We start from the raw sequence: 18,380 nt of genomic DNA on the forward strand, positions 1-18,380 counted from the left end.
ACGCAGTGACGATTAATAGGTGACCAAATACAGATTCTGTTTGTAAGTAAGATTCCAAGTAAAATAAAGATGTGCGTTAATAAAGAAGAGTACGTAGTACACAGTTCGTTTCTGCCCTCTGTATTTGCATATGTTTGTCCAATCCCGTATCTAGGTATGCTACTGGGAATTTGTCTCTACGAAATCTGATTTATTTCTCGTAGTTCGTTGTCTGTGAATAAAAGACACAGGCCGTATATTTATGACGAGTTGTGTAATTGCTAATGACATACTATACGATGTTAGTTTTTACTACTATTCTAACAAATTTGAAACGTCGTCTAGGCATTGTTTGTAGGAATACTATTCCAGTGTAGTATCGCAATAACGAAAATATTGAAGAATACCATACAGACTCTCAGCTATGATCAGCAACACTGTCGATGAGCATTGCACTATGATTTCATACGGCCATACGTATCTTAAATAATAAAGGATCGAGAAGTTTGAAGGAACATGGATATTTTTTGCGGGGGTGTTCTTGTTATGAATGCCTTTAAACATATTGAGAAATGGAAGCTATCACATTGTGATGGGGAAAAAAAGAGGGTTTTTTTTCATCTGGGTTGGAAATACAAACATGGGCTGTGCAATACATAAAAAGTATTGACATGACATGTTCATTGGATTCGCCAACCCACAACTAAACTAAGACCTTCCAAACTAACGGCTACTTCAGGTTGCGCCAGAATTCAGTCTGTCATCGAAACTTTCATTGAAAAGAACTTCCTTATGTTTGTTATATATTTGTTGGGTCGTCCACTCACAACCAAACGGTCACCTACCAGTTTAAGCTAGACCTGAGGTAACTTTACAGAACAGTCTGTCGCCCCTCCATTTAAAATAAATAAATAAACAAATAAATTGTACACCATATTGCATGACGATACTGATCAAAGAAGAATGGTAGTACTGCAATCATCAATACGCCCGAGAAAACGACCCTGTGAATACACAAATGTGCAAATCGCAACGGCAAGTGCGGTCTGTCTAAAAATAGAATAGTTCTTCCTGCTTGCAACAATACATCGGTCTGCGCGACGAAATTCGCTGTCGTGAAGTCATCTCTTTTGTCGCCCTGCTCTGCCACGTATGCAGTCAGTGAAGACTTTTCATGGATTCTCTTCACAACACGAAGACATCTAGCCCAGAATGGCAAAGTAGACAATAGGAGTGGACCGTTCTGTTCCGTTCGTTCATTGACTCGAGCATAGTCGAGTGACTGACCTTCTAGAGTAGACTCGCTTCGACGCGACGGCCAGACGCGCGCGCCGCGCTGCGGCTGGCTAGCGAGTCTCTCAGGCCTTTCCCCGAATCCGCGACACGTAAGCAGGCTCAGTGAGTCCGTGTGCTTCGTGGCGTGTGGACGTGTGCCGTTGTGCAGCGTGTATTATCTCAAAACCTTGTAGCGCAAGGCCCCTGTTTGCCCCGCCGAGTGCAAGTTTCTGTTTACCGCACGCGCGGACACCAGTGCTGTGACAGATAGCGTGCGTTAAGCTGCGTGTGTGCCGTGCTACCGGTGCAGCCTACTTCAAACGTCAAGTAAGTACTTCACAGTGCAGTCGGGGAATCCACAGATGTAGAAAGTCGAGTACAAAAATTCTACTGTACGTAAGAAGTGCGTTTTTAGTAGGTCAGTGATGGTTTTGTCAGTTTTAAGAATCAGAAAGCAAGTGTGTTCAGTGTCAAAGATAAAATAGTAATTACGTACTTTGGATAAAAGTGTAACGTTGTTACGAGCAGCATCGCAGGTGTGGTGCAGTGTATTTTTGTTACTGTAATGACTTGTTGATTTTAAGTTGTATGTGTTATGTAATGCAATGTGGGCGCCAACCACAGCAGGAGCATTTCCCCCCGTCCCATGTAGCGAGCCAGGCACCGTTATGCGACACGACCTCGATATCTCCCGTCCGGCGGGGGCCAGCGGATGTTGTAGCCGTGTCTGTCCCGGCGCACGTTGCCGAGAACGTCAGGGCGGACAGAATGCGGCGAGGGCGGCTGCAACCCCGCCACGCCCAGGAAGGCTCCCGCCCGTCTCAAGGCTGCCGCAGCCATGCCACGCAACAATAACACTTTGCCATGTGCGGGCAACATGTTTGCGATCGGAGCCGGGCTGCCCTGGCACGCTTGTTTGCGCGTGGGAGTGAGTCTCTTTGCAAATGTCATGTCCCTCTCACGCCGACTGCCCGTCTGCTGTGCTGTGCGTGACGCCTACGCTTCTCACGCGTGCGGAGCACGTGTCGACGGCGCGTCGCCGCGTGTCAAACTTCCTAGGCCTGGGCGGTTTTTCTCGTAAATGTTTTTTATCAAGTTTTGCCAGACCAATACGGACGCGTGTGATTGCTACCTTAATCATCTTTAAGGGTGTCAATTTTTTTTGATGTTACTTGAGCTCTTCTCGAAATTGTTTTTATAGCAGTTGCGTAGTAAAACCGCGTTCAGATCCTGTAAGGTATGTGTACATAAAGATACTTGTTCGGGGCTTGTCCATTATCTAATACATGTTTCCTGAATTTGCCCTCAGGGGTTTAGTTTTTATAACGTAAAATTCGTAATATCTATTACACAAGCGTTACTTCGCATTCACATTCGTCGACTTCTCCAACTCTCAATCAGATTATCATCTTCCAACCTAACCTAGAGCTCGGGCTACTCTACCGACCGGCCTGTCAACGCCTCCAAGATTTCGGGGCTTAGAGCTGGGTGGCGTTTTTTTTACTAAATAATACAGTACATCAAGGAACTACCTTACAGTGCAGTTGAAGCATCAACGGATGCACAAATGAAAAAATGGAAAAAATGCTGATATACGTAAGGCGTCAGTTATAAGAAGATTCAAGCAGAAATTTGGAAATAGGTGTGTCCATTGTTTCGGAGAAAATAGGAATTAATACAGATATTATTTTCAACCTCAGGTAGATACAGAAAACTTTTAAGTGTTATTGTATACGTGTGCATCCTGAGAAAGAATGCATGTATCATGATTGACGTATAAACATTCTGTATTCTCTTGAAGATGACTGCATAAACCCGAGTTGCAGCTAGAATGTCATAAGTTCGGATACTGGTGCAAATACTATCTCATTTCAGTTCATCGTCCAGGCTTTCCGAGATAACATTCTTTCGTCGATGGCATAAGGCTGTTATCCTCATCTTTTATTAGTTTTTCCGTGCTCTGTGAGGGGGAGGAGGTCGACAATCCATGAGTTTCGTGATGAATGGCGAAATCATTTTTTTATACTTCGCGATAGTTGAATCTAGCTATACTTGCTACTATTCAGTGTCCATTTCATGTTCTGGCTTTCTTCAGATTGATGCTGAATTGATAAATCTGCCTGGCGAAAACAGTTTGCACATGTTTTTAATGTCTGGGTACACTCTTTCTATCTCAAGCGTTAGGTATAACTATCTATGGTAACTATGCTTTACATAGTACCGGAACACATTCACAAAATTTCTGTAAAAAAAGAAAGGGCTTACAATTTTTACGTGCTTGTTTGTATTCGCTGAGCATGAGTGTCTGTATTAATGTTGTGACATCTTTAAGCAGACATAAAAACACGCTGTAATGGTCGAGAAGTCCAACGATATTATCTGCTCTGAATTCCACGTTACTTATGAAAATAAACTGTAATGTTTTCGTGTACTGAAAAGGCCCTTTGCAAAAGGCTTGCTTGTATTAACTGCTGACAACGGTCTTTTCTTCAGTCGGGTAAATGTGTGTCAAAGTCATAGTATTACTTATATTGGTGGAATTCTGACTGCTAGAAACGCTCCGTGTTATTGATGTAGAGAACGATCCAGCGAGATCTTTTCGTGTACCGTTATGTTAAGATTCTCTGGATCACTCCTGTCATGTCACAATAATTCCTTCTGCAAAAAGGCGGCAGATTGTACAGTCCCATACCTGTTGATGAAGTAGATCTCCAATGTCTCATTTATCGATTGAAAAAGGGGGAGGGGGTGAGCTAAATCCCAAAAGGAATCTCTTTCGTGATGTATAAATCGTTTGTCGTCACTCGGGCGGTAATTCAAAGCACGATTGACACAATTCCAGCGCTGGTTTGCTCTTTGGGTTGCCATGACACTGAGTATTACAAAATAGTTTTTTTTTCATACACTATTTACACTTCACAACTTTACCATTTCTCGTAGTCACCAAGTTCATTATTAGAACTTGGACAGCATTGATTAGCTTCGATTCAGTAACACATCATATGGTTTGGTTACTCATGAACTTTCGAACAGGTAGCGAATGTATGATAACGCGCTGCAGCTCTATGGAGGCTAGCAGTTGCAGGACGTGTCAGCGCTGAGCGAAAGGAAGGAGAGAGGCCGAAGGTTGAGCCTGTGTACGTGGCAACCCGCTGGATAGCAACAGCAACTGCTGCCGTGGCTGTCACAGCTTCCAGTCTCGCGCTGCGTCCTGCCGTGCGACTGAAAAGCCTCCATCTCTCGTGGCATATCGTGAGTAAGGTACGGCTCTGACAGTTAACTTCTTGTTGCACACAACATACTAACAAAAACAGGCACACAGGTACTATTTGTGCACAAAAATGTACTCTGGGCGATTCAAAAGTTGATTCCGCATTTCAGACTGGCATCTAGGGACTCATGTATCTGATAGACTCTGTATTACGAACAAAACTTCCTAGATTTGAAGAATGTGTTGAGAAGCAGAAAAAGGTGATTGCTAGTCATCAGTGTTGAATCGGCTGTCGCGGATAGTGTGACGCTTTGTTGTCCTTGTAAGTTTACATGTGTGGTGGCACTGGTTGTTTTAGCCTCTGAGTAGTGGTGTCTTCATTCTAGCTTCTATCCTGCTACATTAAGTGATGGTTGCACATCTAATAGCATGTCATAATATTTACAAATTCTGTGTCATACTGTTCTTTATGGCGGAATTATAAATAAAGGACACTACTTTCGGGAGATCCTAGACCACTGTTACTTTCCTGTGTTTTATACTTAGTGCAGATCATTACCTGTGCAGCATCCTTACTGTTAGTAACCTACTTGTACCCGTGCAGTCGTTCCAGTCTCTTTTTCTGGAGTGGGGGAATGAGAGTCTGAGTGAGACATGCAAACAGTGGAGCATATAATGTTTACAATTATACGGTGCAGCGTTGCCGCTGATTGAAGTTCGTGCACATAATATAAGATTAGACCTTCCCGCGTCTAAATGCACTGGTGGTCTAGCTCCTCTCTTCTGTATCTGACTGGTGATGGTTTGACGATACTGTCGTGCTGGACGATGCCATTGATGGGCATCACACCGTTCGCAGTGACATCGTTTGAGCCTTACATTGTTGGTTGGTAGCAGACTAGTCCTGATCCTTGTATTTCTAAGTAGGTTATTCGAATCTAATGATAATCCGCGATTAGTTTGTTGCTGTCTCTTGTTATGACACACTCATAATTTTTTTCCCTTACAACAGCCACACATTTTTGAGTCCCCTACACTAAATATTTATAGCTGAAGCTCATCATAATGATCCATTTCTGTTCTTGTTTTTTCGCAAGAGATTCCACCATTGTTTAAATCATTTTATTAATCTCGCTGGTGCTGTGAGCTGCTACGCTGGATATTTGACTCAATGATGAGTGGGTAATGACGCAGATGCTGTGCAGTTCTCAGAGGCGCGCCATACGTACTGATATTTCAGAAGCACTTAAACCGTAAATCGTCGCACGCGCGTATAAATCAGAACAGTAAATGACGAATACGAATTATTTATAGCACATGTTGACTAGATTAGCTCTGCTCACCACTAGTAACATACAAAACTACTGAGGTTAGAGGCAGTAGCTTTTACTTATAAAAGCGTTCTTTCCTTTTGGAGATCTCATCGATTAAATCGCCGCAAGTGTTAGGCATGGTTCGTAGAATACCAAAGTAACTTTAATAATCAAAGAAAAAAAAATCGTTTGTTTCTTTACTGGTAAACGCCAAAACATGCATTTCAGATCACCACTCCACTGATTTTTCTAATATTTTTATCATGATATCGTTTGCATTGAGGCACATTCATTAGAGATACATTGTTTCATCTCAGCACGATAACATACTTTCCCACACTGATACCTCGAAGTTTATTGGTATCATGTGTTCACATTAATAGTGCTCTCCTCGCACAGACGACTCATCAAGTTTGCACTATTTATACTGCTGTTTATTTAAGAAAATAGCGCCGTAACCGGTTTCGAACTGAGAAGTTCAGCATCGGACGGGTGTTCACAAGATGCACTTTTGTTAATCTTGTGAATACCCGTCTGATGACAAATCACAGTATTTCCAATACTTTTTTAAATGTGCGAATGGGTTGAATAACAAACTTTCGTACAATTGAGATTCCGTAGTAGTATCTCCATAGAACTGTTATTGTTTCGCCATTGAGTTGAAGTAGTCACCTCAGTATTATTCCGTATTTCGAATTTTGTCAGATAGAACAAGATAATGTTTTCAGTCTTTGTCACCTCTGCTCAAACATAGCCAACAATTCTCTGTACTTTTGTTATTTTCTTCGCCGTCTGGCGTACATCCAAATCCAGTGAGATTCGCTTTATAGCCAACTCTTAATTAAGTAATAATTTAATCAATGTTTTTATATGAACTTTACATTAACCCTAGTTCAGGTTACTGGGAAGCCCCAAATAGTAGTGTCAAACAAGTTTGTAATTATGTCCAAGGCATATATAGTTTGTATGACGAGGTTATAACAACATTAAACACTATGTGTTTCCTGTACATCTTATCATTTTTGAGCACACAGCTTAGAGGACTACTAAATTTAGTTTTACACAACTCTTAAGATCCTTTTCCAACGGCCTATTGCTCGTAGAAAGTAGGGGGAAGGGGGAGGGGCGGCGTCGTTATTCAACAACACTTGGAAGTTGACGTCATGTGTTCCTTGGCTTCCACGATGTAAGTGTCTCAGCTTGTGTGAGTGATGAATTTGCGTTACGGACTTGCATATGCAGAGCGGTATAGTGATTACCGTCCTTACAAACTTTTAATATTCCAGATTATGCTTAAACTGTTTATTAGTCGTGTCATTTTGCCACTTAACTAGTTTTTAAAATAATGCCACAAGTTGGCGTTGTTGTAATTGTGTATCTTTGCAGCACAATTAATAATTGACTGGTTATGTGATTCAGGACGGTCTCTGTACAAATATTTGGCCAACAATATCGAAACCAATAGTGTGTTTCTTTTATATTCGTACAAAAAAAAAAACATCAATGACTGTATACCTGTAACAGCGAACCCGGCTATGCTTCGCTGTTGCTAAATATGTGTGAGAATTGCATATTCATCCTAGACTCTTCCCCCTCACCGTCACCCCCGTTCGCCCATCTCTTCCTTCCCCCTTCTCTTTGCCCTTCTTCTGCCCCCCCCCCCCCCCCCGTATGTATCACCTCTGCTCCCTGTCCAGTTGCTCCCCCCCCCCCCCCCCCCCCTTCTTTTCCTCTCAACTGTTCTCTCTGACTTGAACCTTGTGTGTTGTTATTGCAAACAAATCTTCATTGTGAATTGGAGTCGCTTAAAATGAATCGATAAATAGGTTGGGATCATTGATATGTGGGTTTGATATGGGGTATGAGAGATACCTGTCCCGCTACTGGTGGTGGTGATAATGCTTCGTTGACATTATTTCCAATAATAGTTTTAATGTGCGAAGCCATAAAGTCACCATTCCTGTTGTCTGTGTGTACGGAGATACAAAATATATGCGAGAAACCATGTCTAATGGTTTACATGCCCTGCTACTGTAGCTGAAACTGACTGGAAGAAAGAAAATGAAATCGCACATTTTCACGGCGCAGCTTTTTCTTTCTCGATGTCGATTTTAAAAGAAAACCTGTACGCTGTGTTTTTTCTTTTTTTAAAATTTATAGCTTATGTCCGTCTGAATTTTCATTAGAGTATCATATAAAAATGAAGCAAATCGGGTTTTTCGAGACTTTTGGTAACAACGTCAAAAAACGAATTGTCTTTATATTGCAGTGTGGATATCCTTCTGTATTTACTGAGTTTTCAATTGATTTCAAACCAAGTAACAGCATAAACAAAATGAAACAGCGAGCTATTGAACAAGTGATAAACAAAACAGTTGGCAGTAAAATAATTTGGAACTGTTGCCGATGTAAATTATACGCCGAACTCTGCAAGGTTGACGTTTAGAAAATTCCAAAGTATTCGTGTTTTAGAGAGAGCTGGCAGAGTAAAATTACGACGTGTTCTGGTGGAGTCTTCTCCCTCCCGTGGTGATGTTCGAAGGGCGCTCCCCTTCGCGATGGATGACGCCCGCGGCGACAGAGCTGTGGGGGCGGCCGGCTTATTATGGTAGCCAGCCTCACACACTGGGGCTTTGTCTTTCGCGAGGCTGTACGACAGATAGGAACTGCGCTGACACACAGACCTGTATGGAGGTGGTGCCGTGCGGCGCGTGCGCCATCTCGCCGTTAACATGTTCATGTCATTTCTGATTCACAACTGAGGGTCAAGGGAATACCTACATCGCCCGCTAACGGTTAGTTAATATCTTATCTGATGCAATAAGGTGACCTAGTGCCACATCACGTTATTTTTGTTTCTTTACATTTAACTCGCGTAAGGACGTAGTGTGTATGTATTGGAGGCAGTTTTTAAGAAAACGTAAACGCACAAAATAATCTGACCATCTCACCATTCCTTGTACTTCAGTACTGGCACGTGTCATTTGTTGCAGTGAATTACAGAAGGCACCCACATTGTGTTTGCAGTGACACGTAGGGTACTGGCGTTCTTAAGGCATTTTGTGTGCTGATAGTTTCTCATTTTGACTACCTTTTCTTAATTACATTTCATTGAACACCCATTTTTACGGTCTCAGAAATGCCGAAAGTACTTATCTCTGCGCGTTTTATCCAAGTCTCAGCTACACCACCACGTACGAGTCTGTAAGATTAATTAATTAAAATATTATATTTACTCTTGATTTATCGGTTATCAGATATCAGTTTGTGCTGTTCTTTTCAGCAAAACTTCTGCACCGTAATCTTCAGCGATCCGCCATTTATCTGCGCATCTTGCTTTCCACTTTCCCTCCAAGTCAAAACTCGAGTCGTAAAATACGTACAGTCTTTCTCGCTGTAGGCTTCATTACATTTGTTAGCCTTGTTTTTCTTGTTGAATTCTTTTTTCCTTAATCAAGCAAACCATATTATCTTTAACAGTATTCTGTAACACAACATTTCAGAGGCTTCTAATAATTTGATTTTAGTCTTTCTCCCTTGTCCATGTTTTACACCCTCAAAAAGCCGTGCTTCAAGAATCACTTTCTGCTCTTGTGGTTTTTATTTTAGTATTTAACAGCTGTCTGTTTCTATAGGAGGTCCGTTTACCTATGAAATCATTGCTACTAGCCATTTTTGTATTTTACTTGTTTCCAGAGTAGTAAAATTGCATTTTTGAAGTGTTATGATTTATTTTGTTTAAAGTTTCTCCAAGACAGTAGGAGCATTCGGCTTCTAAAACTTTTTCAAAGTTGCAGCTGCTTTTCTTTTAACTCTTTGACTTTGAGCTGGCAATTCATTATTAGTGGAATACGTTCATTAGTAATATCGGGACCTTCGTAGCTCTGGCAAGCTTTATTTTGATTCCTGAGTGTTTGTTGTACCAAAATGTAGTCCGTCGGATACTTCTTTCATACCGCGGTATCATCCACACAAGTTTCGTCCTCGAAAAGTTCCCGAAAAATGTATTCTCGACGACTAACTCGTGTCCAGCACAGAATATTCCTCCCTTGTCATTTCATTTACCGAAACCAAACATCGTTATTTGCTGTTCCTCACCTTCACCGAAGAATGTACTCCAGCCTCACTTTACGATTAAATTCTCATCCCTTTTGAATATTTTATGAGATAATTGTTATACGCTTCAGTTTCATTCTCATCTGTATCTGTGATTGATATGCATGATTGTGATACCTATTGCATATCAATTCAGTAGCTCCATCAACGCCTTTCTCTGTTAGCTGCAGGTAATCCTTAACAGTATTGTCAATTTCCTTATTCATTATTATTCCCAGCCCCTTTAAGAGCCATTTATATAACTCCTCCCGCACAGGCCATGAAGGCTCAAAGGTACCGACTGGCCGCCGTGTCATCCCCAGCCCACAAGCGTCACTGGATGCGGATATGGAGGGGCATGTGGGCAGCACACCGCAAGAGCCATGTATATAGACCTAGAAATATTAGTAGGCTCCATTCTGAGAGTCTATTCTTGGCATTATACTTGTAGTTCTTCTCGTGACTTGAACTTCTGTCACTAAATGCCTTCCAGCTGAGCTTATAACATTTCCGTCAATCCCTCCGCGCTTCTCTGTTTTACTTAATGCTCGGTTCCGCCCACTTAAATCTCATATGGATGCCATGCACCTGAGTGGAATTAGCGTGTAAGTCTTTAGGTACTGAAAGCGAGAATATATATATATATATATATATATAACGATTTATGCATATTTAGTGGCAACGCAAAGTACTCTAACAATCAAACGGAAAATTTGATTCAACGCGAGGAAGTGGTGTGCCGCTGTTCGTTGTTTATAACGCAAAGGTCCGTTTCAGTTACATAACTGCAGCATGTTTTATGAAGGACACAGAGTTATCACATGTGTTTGATGTGCGAAGCATTAGTGAAAAGATAAGTGTCGTATAACTTTGCCATTTTATCCAACGTCCCGTTCCACTGTTAAAATGTCTCCCCTTCCAACACCTGGAACACTTTTGTCTATTTATTTCACAATGTTTTGAAAAATAAAGTGAATAGGAAAACTTTCTGCAGCCAATATCGTTTCGTATCGTCTCTCATTTCACAATGACCGGTTGCTACAGGATCTTGTTGTCAGAATCAGATTTTCGGAAAGTTCTCATTAACGTGCTTACATGCTACCACTACAATGAGAACGCCTTCCACTCGCGGGAAACATCACATTGGCTTGTGAAACACACATAAACAACATATAGTTGCAACAACTGTGTGCGCCGAAGTGGATGTGTTCTAACAGAAAGTCCATTCAGGACTCAAGGAATGGACCGCAGGCACAGAAATGTTATGTGCATGGGCTAATGCTCTTTCTGTGTGTGCACATCCACTCCTGAGCATCCAGTGTTCTTTTTTGTGTATGACAAGCCAACGTGATAAAGTTTCTTGGGCGTGAAAACTGTTCTCGTTGTAGTGGCAGCATGTATGCATGTTAATAAGAATTTTCCGACGATCAGTTGTTGACAGGAAGAATCTGTCGAAACTGGTCATTGTAAAATAAAATACCAAGCGATCTTGGCTGCAGAAGGTTTTCCTTTTCACCAATGACAGATCGCTCCCTGCGAACATATACAACCTATGGAAAAGTAATGGTCTGCATCATCGCAAATTTGTGCTTTAGTGGTGACATTCTGCTAACCTGAATCTTATGCTAGAACTCTGTATATCACAACCGCCTGGCTTTCTTGGTATATTTTCAGTATTCATTCCCTTTGATTTATTCCTTTGTAGCTTGTCTCACTAATGTTAAAATACGTGATTGCTAGTGGAGGAGACATGGCTGGGAAATGTATGAAAGTCCAGTACTACCTATGGAGGGACAGGTCAGGGTTAATGTTTGTGGGCATATGGCATAGATGGTGGAACGACGATTTAGAGACGTATTGTGCATGTCAAGGTTCTCAGGTTGGCCAGTGGGTTCCATTCGAAGTCTTCAGCCGATTTTAAAGTTTAGGTTTCCTCATACTAATATTTAGTCCATAGTTCTGCGTGTCTTCATTCTTTAAATGCAGCTTTAGTTCATACTCATTATAGATAGGGAGGCTAATGACGTCAGCAAACTGCGTTTCATTGAAGTTTCTTCTGGCAGTCAAGGTACCACCACGTCAATGACTGAAAGAACTTTTCTGGATGTTTTGAAGTACCAGCCCAGTAATAAAAATAACCTGCTTGGTCTTATTACGCGTCCGCTTGCCTGAACAGTCGAAAATCGTAAACGTCTAGAATATGAAAGGAGCCATTGTGCGTCCATATCCATCAAACCACTTTTATGTTTTATCCAGACGTTATCTCCCATTGTAACATATATTAACCTACTACGCCGTCTCATTCGCCTATAGAGCGTAGGCAGAAGAACGCATAAATTCCTCTGTCACCTATAATTAGCCTAACCTTGTCTTCCTGTCCCTACAGTACAGACACACATGGATCTGTTCTATGTTCCTCACTTAATACTGGCTCTTGAAACTTTGTAAGTGTGCTTTCGACCAGTTTCCGTGGCTCGGAAAAGCCTGTGTCCATTCATCCTGCCCTTTTCGTATACTTCAAATATGTGTAGTGCTATTTGATGTGGTCCCACACATTTGAGCAGTATCGCACGTTGGCTCGCTGTAAGATTATCCCTGCCAATTGCAGTGGGCTGCGCACAGCATCTTCGCTCGTCTTCTGCAACCAATCGCGTTACTCGATTTTGTAAACGTCTCTGTGGCATCGCTTCAACGTCGCTGGAGTCTACAGATGACTACTGTTTTCGGCTGCAGCCGTTTAAGCCCCATAGTTGAAATATGGTAACGGCGCTGCCAAATGTCAAGAGATCAACGTACGTCGACTCGACTATGGGAGGGTATAGTGAGCAATCTCCTTGGCAGGTTGACTGAGTTTTCCTAGTATCCTCCCAATGAATCGCTCGCCTCCGTAGCTCAGTCGTCAAGGTCCGCAATGCGGAGGACCTTGGTTCGATTAACGGCAGTGCCAAATTTTTCCTTGGAAGGGTGGGGGGAGGGGGACGCGGGCCGCTGTGGCCGAGTGGTTCTAGGCGCTTCAGTCCGGAACTGCGCTGCTGCTACGGTCGCAGGTTCGAATCCTGCCTCGGGGATGGATGTGTGTGATGTTCTTAGGTTAGTAAGGTTTAGGTAGTTGTAAGACTAGAGTACTGATGACATCAGATAGTCCCATAGTGCATAGAGCCTCCCTTTGTAGGGGGGGGGGGGGGCGGAAGGTGGGAGAGGACAGGCTTGGCCTGCACTAGCCTTGTGAGATCAGCTGAGGAGGTTCTTGAATGAGAAGTTGTGGCTTCTAGATCACGAAAGCCGACAACGGCCGGAAGAGCGGCGTTCTGAACCCACGCCCCTGCATGCCACATCTGGATGACGTTATTCGCGGAGGCTGATATGGCGGTCTGTTGGTCCCGATTGGCCCATTAGGTTCAGAACGTGGAACTTTGCTTTGATAGCAATCAACTGAATTCTACCACTTGCTGAATTTGTTCATTCAGTTTCATGTGCAAACATCAAGGTAATTGCGAATCACTGATCTTGTAGTCACAGGACATTACTTCTTGAAGTTTGCTAAGTGCACAGTTTGACATTTATGAACTTTTAAAGCAAGTTACAAATCTTGCACCATTTCAAAAGCTTATCAAGATATGACTGAATATCCATGCAGATTTTTTTCAGGCAGTACTTCGTTTCAAATAACTGCAGAATCCGCCAGAAGTCGGAGGTTACTGTTATTATTATGTCTCAGGTAATTAACACGCAACATGCACAGCAAGGGACCCAACACACTTTCCTGGGGGATGCCTGCAGTGACTTCTACATCCGCCGATGACTCTCCACCTAAAACAAGTTGCTGTGCCAGTCCTACTAGTAAATCGTTAACCTAGTCACAAACTTCGGTTGATACCACATACGGTGATACTTCCTTTAATAAGCGTTTGTGTGGTACTGAGTTATGCTTTTTTGAAGTCAACCAGTACTGCAATCACCTGTCTGCCTGATCCAGTGTCTCAGTATAAGTGGGAAGAGCGCAAGTCAGGTTTGGCGCGAAACACTGCGGCAATTGCACAGCCGTCAGAAAGGTGTGTGTATTTGAGGAGGGCGCGTGGCGCGGCAATTACGAGCCGTAGTGGTCGCTCCGCCGGCCTGAATGGCGCTGCACTGCCTGCGGCTATCGATCGGCAGGGAGGGGCCCGCCCCAGCGGCCCGGCATGGCGCTGCCCCCACTCTTCTCCTCTCTACTAGTGCGCTCTCCTTCCGGACAGTACTCGCCCGTGATGCGGCGTAATTTTGTTACCCTGTAATGTCCCGCCATCACCGGAGCCACTCTAGACACAGGACATGTTCAAACATCACGGCCACTGAGAGCACATAGACCACCCCCTTAGGGAAGTGGTGTCCTCTCTCAGCGGAGCTCGCTGGTGTTGGCTGCGAACGAGAAATATTACTTCGATATCCCAAATGGGACGGTTCTTTCTCAATTGACCATAATAGCATCATATTCTGAATTACGGTCTTGTTGCATCTAACGTATGCCGACTCTACAGCAATACTCGGCAAACCACCTTATGCTACTCTCACACGGCACGTGAGAGCGAACGTGGAAGTGGAACCGATCGACTTTTTTGTAACATTCGATCGTGGAATTTCACGTTGCTAAGAACTGAAACGCGTAAAATGTAGAATCTGTCACGCCAAATTTTTACTTCGTGGAGAGGAACGTGGACAATGAGATGCAAGGCCGTTTTCACGTAAAGATGGGCTCTGAGCACTATGGGACTTAACATCTATGGCCGTCAGTCCCCTAGAACTTAAAACTACTTAAACCTAACTAACGTAAGGACATCACACGCCCACCAGTCATCGCGAGGCAGAGAAAATCCTTGACCCCGCCGGGAATCGAACGGGGAAACCTGGGCGCGGGAAGCGAGAACGCTACCGCACGACCACGAGCTGCGGACTTTGGACTATAGGAGATAATATAAAATAGGGTTGTGACGTTCGCAGTTGAAACCAGCATTAATGAATTTTATAACATAACTCCCGTACTGTGAATATATGCTATTTAAGAGCACTGACACTTGGAGAATCTCTCCAAATCGCGTCGTTTTTGATAAGATTTTCAATAATTTAACTACGGGAAACGACACATTGTCGGTTAGTTTCCTTGTATTTGGTGCTTTGCATACTATAACTGGCGAGCTGTGGAAGAACGCCATTTCAAGGTACTGGCCCATTTTAGATTTATCAAAAACGTGTCATTTTTTGTAAGATTTATTACATACTTTCAACATTGCTGCCCAGTCAGCAATCGTGATAACCTAATATATAAGAAACTATCAGCCTCGACTGCTGTAATGAAACCAACCTTTACCTAGGTTTCAGTCCAAATAATTGAGCCTTCAGAAGATACACCTGAATCTATAATTTGTCTAAGAGGGCATGGTCTAGACATAAAAGGTCTGGGTAAAGGTTGGTTTCACTACCGCAATCGAGGCTGATAGTTTCTTATATATAAGATTTATTATAATTTGTCAGTTACTGACATATCGGTTGTTAGTGTTCAGGACACATTAAGATAAAAGGCAGACTTCGACTGGTGTAGTGCAGTAGACAGAGGTGCGGATTCTGGTTCGAAACCGTGCCAGTTCGCTACCTGCGTAGTGCTTATATTTTATTCACTTTCGTTTTCAAAAAAAAATCTGGTACTTCAATATTTTGATACCAGTATGTTCTGTAATATTAGAAATGAGTTTGTTCGATTTTGTGAACTTGCCAAGGGTCATGAACCAATGAATTGCAGCACTGCTATGTCACTTCAGTTTTCATTTATTTACTAACCCAAAATATTTTTCGGGGTATGAGATACGTCAGTCATTTATAAATATTTATGTATACTAACTCTCTCTCTCTCTCTCTCATACAGTACAGAATACAAGAGAGAATGAATTATATGCAACAGGAAATTTTGCTTTTTCATGTTTCAAGTCTCTATTACATCGTATTTTCTAAAATTCTGCTGCTGATATGAAGCAGAGGTCTAATAAGAAAGCCCTTAAGGTTTTACTAAAATGTGACAATGATAAAATATTTTTACGTTATGTGGAAGACTGTTGTCTGTCTGTATCGCACTATTCGTGATCGAAGTTTTTAAATGCTTATCTCGTTTCTGACTGGCACGAGACTTTTCTTTTTGTCTTGTCAAGTGTTCATGAATCTTGAATTTTTTTTCTTTGTGTATACTACACACAGAATAACATGGCTAACATATGGAAAAGGGGTATATGAGCGTTTTAGTAGACCTAACTTCGCAATTTTACGCACCGGAGAGTGCTGCGATCGCAAATCATAAGGAGAAGCACGTTCCGTTTGATGTTTCAGCTCGTTTCTGAACGTGCACCAACCACGATGGGAAACATGTCCAGTTATGACGGCTGTACGGTATGAGGCTAAGGGTAATTCAGGTACAATTGCAATTTCCCCCCCCCCCCAAATTCCTGATTCATTCGCGATTGGTTCGCAGGGAGAACGGCTGTACATAAGCTGAAATTTTTACATTCGTTCGCGACATGTATAGGAGAGAAACTAATAGATTGCTTGACTATTCTTAGAACGCACGCACTCTTAACTGTAACGTTTCACTTGTGAGGCGCCTGCCACTCGAATTCGATGAGCATATTCATTACGCACTCGCGCGTATTAAACAAACCTGTGTCGAAACTCTGAGCTCTTTGACGGGTCTCCTCGATATCTTCTAATAATCCCTGGTACGAGTAGCAAACAGACGAGCAATATTCGGCCGAATGCGTGGTGTCCACGTCATGTTTTTCGTAGATGAACTACATCTACCTCAGCATACTTTCGTTGAATCTCAGCATGGCATGTGCTTTTGCTACGAGTGTGCAAGGAGTTGTTTGGTTTTCTTGGGCTGCGGAATGCGGAGCGAAAGTTAGGTGTGATTTCGAGATTTTTTATACTAATAATGTAAATAGAAATGTTTTGAAATCATCATTAACAGTTGCGAAATTTTGACGAGAGCCTTGTTTTCGTTTTTCCTTTTCAGTGAGAACGATGAGGCTAATTACAATGTGGATTTAGGTATCTCTGCCTGTTCTCTATTAACCCGAGTAAGGGTTACACGAAACTGAGAAGCAGTTAGTTACTTCAGCCAAACGCTTTATTAATTATAAGGGTACCTCAGACGGAAAACATTAATGGGGCTGTCCTGTGCCGATTTACTATTAGGCCTGTTCCGAATGCATCACTCGACATACAGATAATTGTGCTGAAACATCCGAAGTAAATGTGACGCATCTGTAACAGTTACCATACACTATAGTACAACGTACGGGGACTTTAGCGTGATTCCCTCTTTAAATGAGATAATTGGCTTTCTTTCTCTTATCAGTGGTTGTAACATCACAACTTAGCCTAGCACGTAAAAATTTAGATCAAGCGAAAAGCTATGGTTTATTGTACAGCAAAGAACATAAGACTTGGGTAGAATTGTTTCATGAACTTCCGGAATTTTCATTTCCTGAGCTGTAGAGCCAAAAGTCATTCCATCCAATGTAGTATCTGTAGTAGAAACACTTTTCGTAAAAGTATTTTCAGCGAACAATATTGTCGAGTAGATGGAGATTGCTCATCCATTGTTCTGAAGCCGCGAACACAGGCACTCTTCGAGGAGGGTGTATTTAGGAAACGTCTGGCAGTTAGGACTCTAGAACGGTGAAGAACTGCCTTATAATCCATGAATCATCTTCAAACGTGTACGGATAATTTACCTTACTTCAGCCCGTTGTTTCTGAGCAGCCAGCTTTCCTTACTTGTTTTATGAGTATTACAATGTTACTCTGCAAATTGTTGCACTTCCCGTCGTGCCTTTCGGGATTGTGGTACTAAGTCTCACGAGATGTGCTACTGTAGCCGTTCGACACAGGCAACTGTGTATAGGACACTGAAGAGGCCGCTTCGTGTTATATTTTCCTGTCCCATCGCAAACTGAGTGAGAAGAATTTACGCCTTGGCACAAGCCACAATCTCTTGGCTGTGTCGCGTAAGGACTAGAATTAAAACCACTAGACTGAGTGGCAATGTTTTGGCACAGGGCTGCCAGACTATATTGACCTCTTGCTTGCTCTCTGTCTTCAAAGACCCCTTCTTGCTTGCTCTCTGATTTCAAAGACCGTCGCCGAAATGATCATTGTGTGTGTCACCACAAAATAACTTTCAAAATCCTGCGTGGTTGACAAAGATATGAATTGTCTTGCTCAAGACGTGAACCAGGACGAATATTAACAGGCTCTCTTGGAGCGGTTCACGCCATATCACGGAAAACCGCATCGAAACCAGTATTCTCTGGACCTCTCATGTAGTTGCCTCTCGCATGGGGCGAGGATTGGGAAGTAGCCCAGTGTTTCCCTCAACGTGTGCGATAGGCCGCCTATAGCAGAGTCGACGCCGACAGTTGCTGTAGGTTACGTTGGCTGCTTCGCGCGGGAACCTCATCTAGTACGTAACACAACTTTGTATAC

The 18,380-nt window shown here is 42.6% G+C and overlaps 1 protein-coding gene across 1 annotated transcript in view; it reads left to right on the top strand.

The window, feature by feature from the left end:
• Positions 1–1,382: 1,382 nt before the first annotated feature.
• LOC126325726 (fibronectin type-III domain-containing protein 3A) overlaps positions 1,383–18,380 on the top strand; it is a 302,806-nt gene continuing 285,808 nt past the window's right edge. The window contains 1 exon segment of the mRNA XM_049995274.1: positions 1,383–1,581. The gene's annotated coding sequence lies outside the window, so the exon portion shown is untranslated.

The sequence above is a fragment of the Schistocerca gregaria genome, chromosome 2 (assembly GCF_023897955.1).
Source record: "Schistocerca gregaria isolate iqSchGreg1 chromosome 2, iqSchGreg1.2, whole genome shotgun sequence".
In the NCBI taxonomy this organism is placed as follows: Eukaryota; Metazoa; Arthropoda; class Insecta; order Orthoptera; family Acrididae; genus Schistocerca; species Schistocerca gregaria.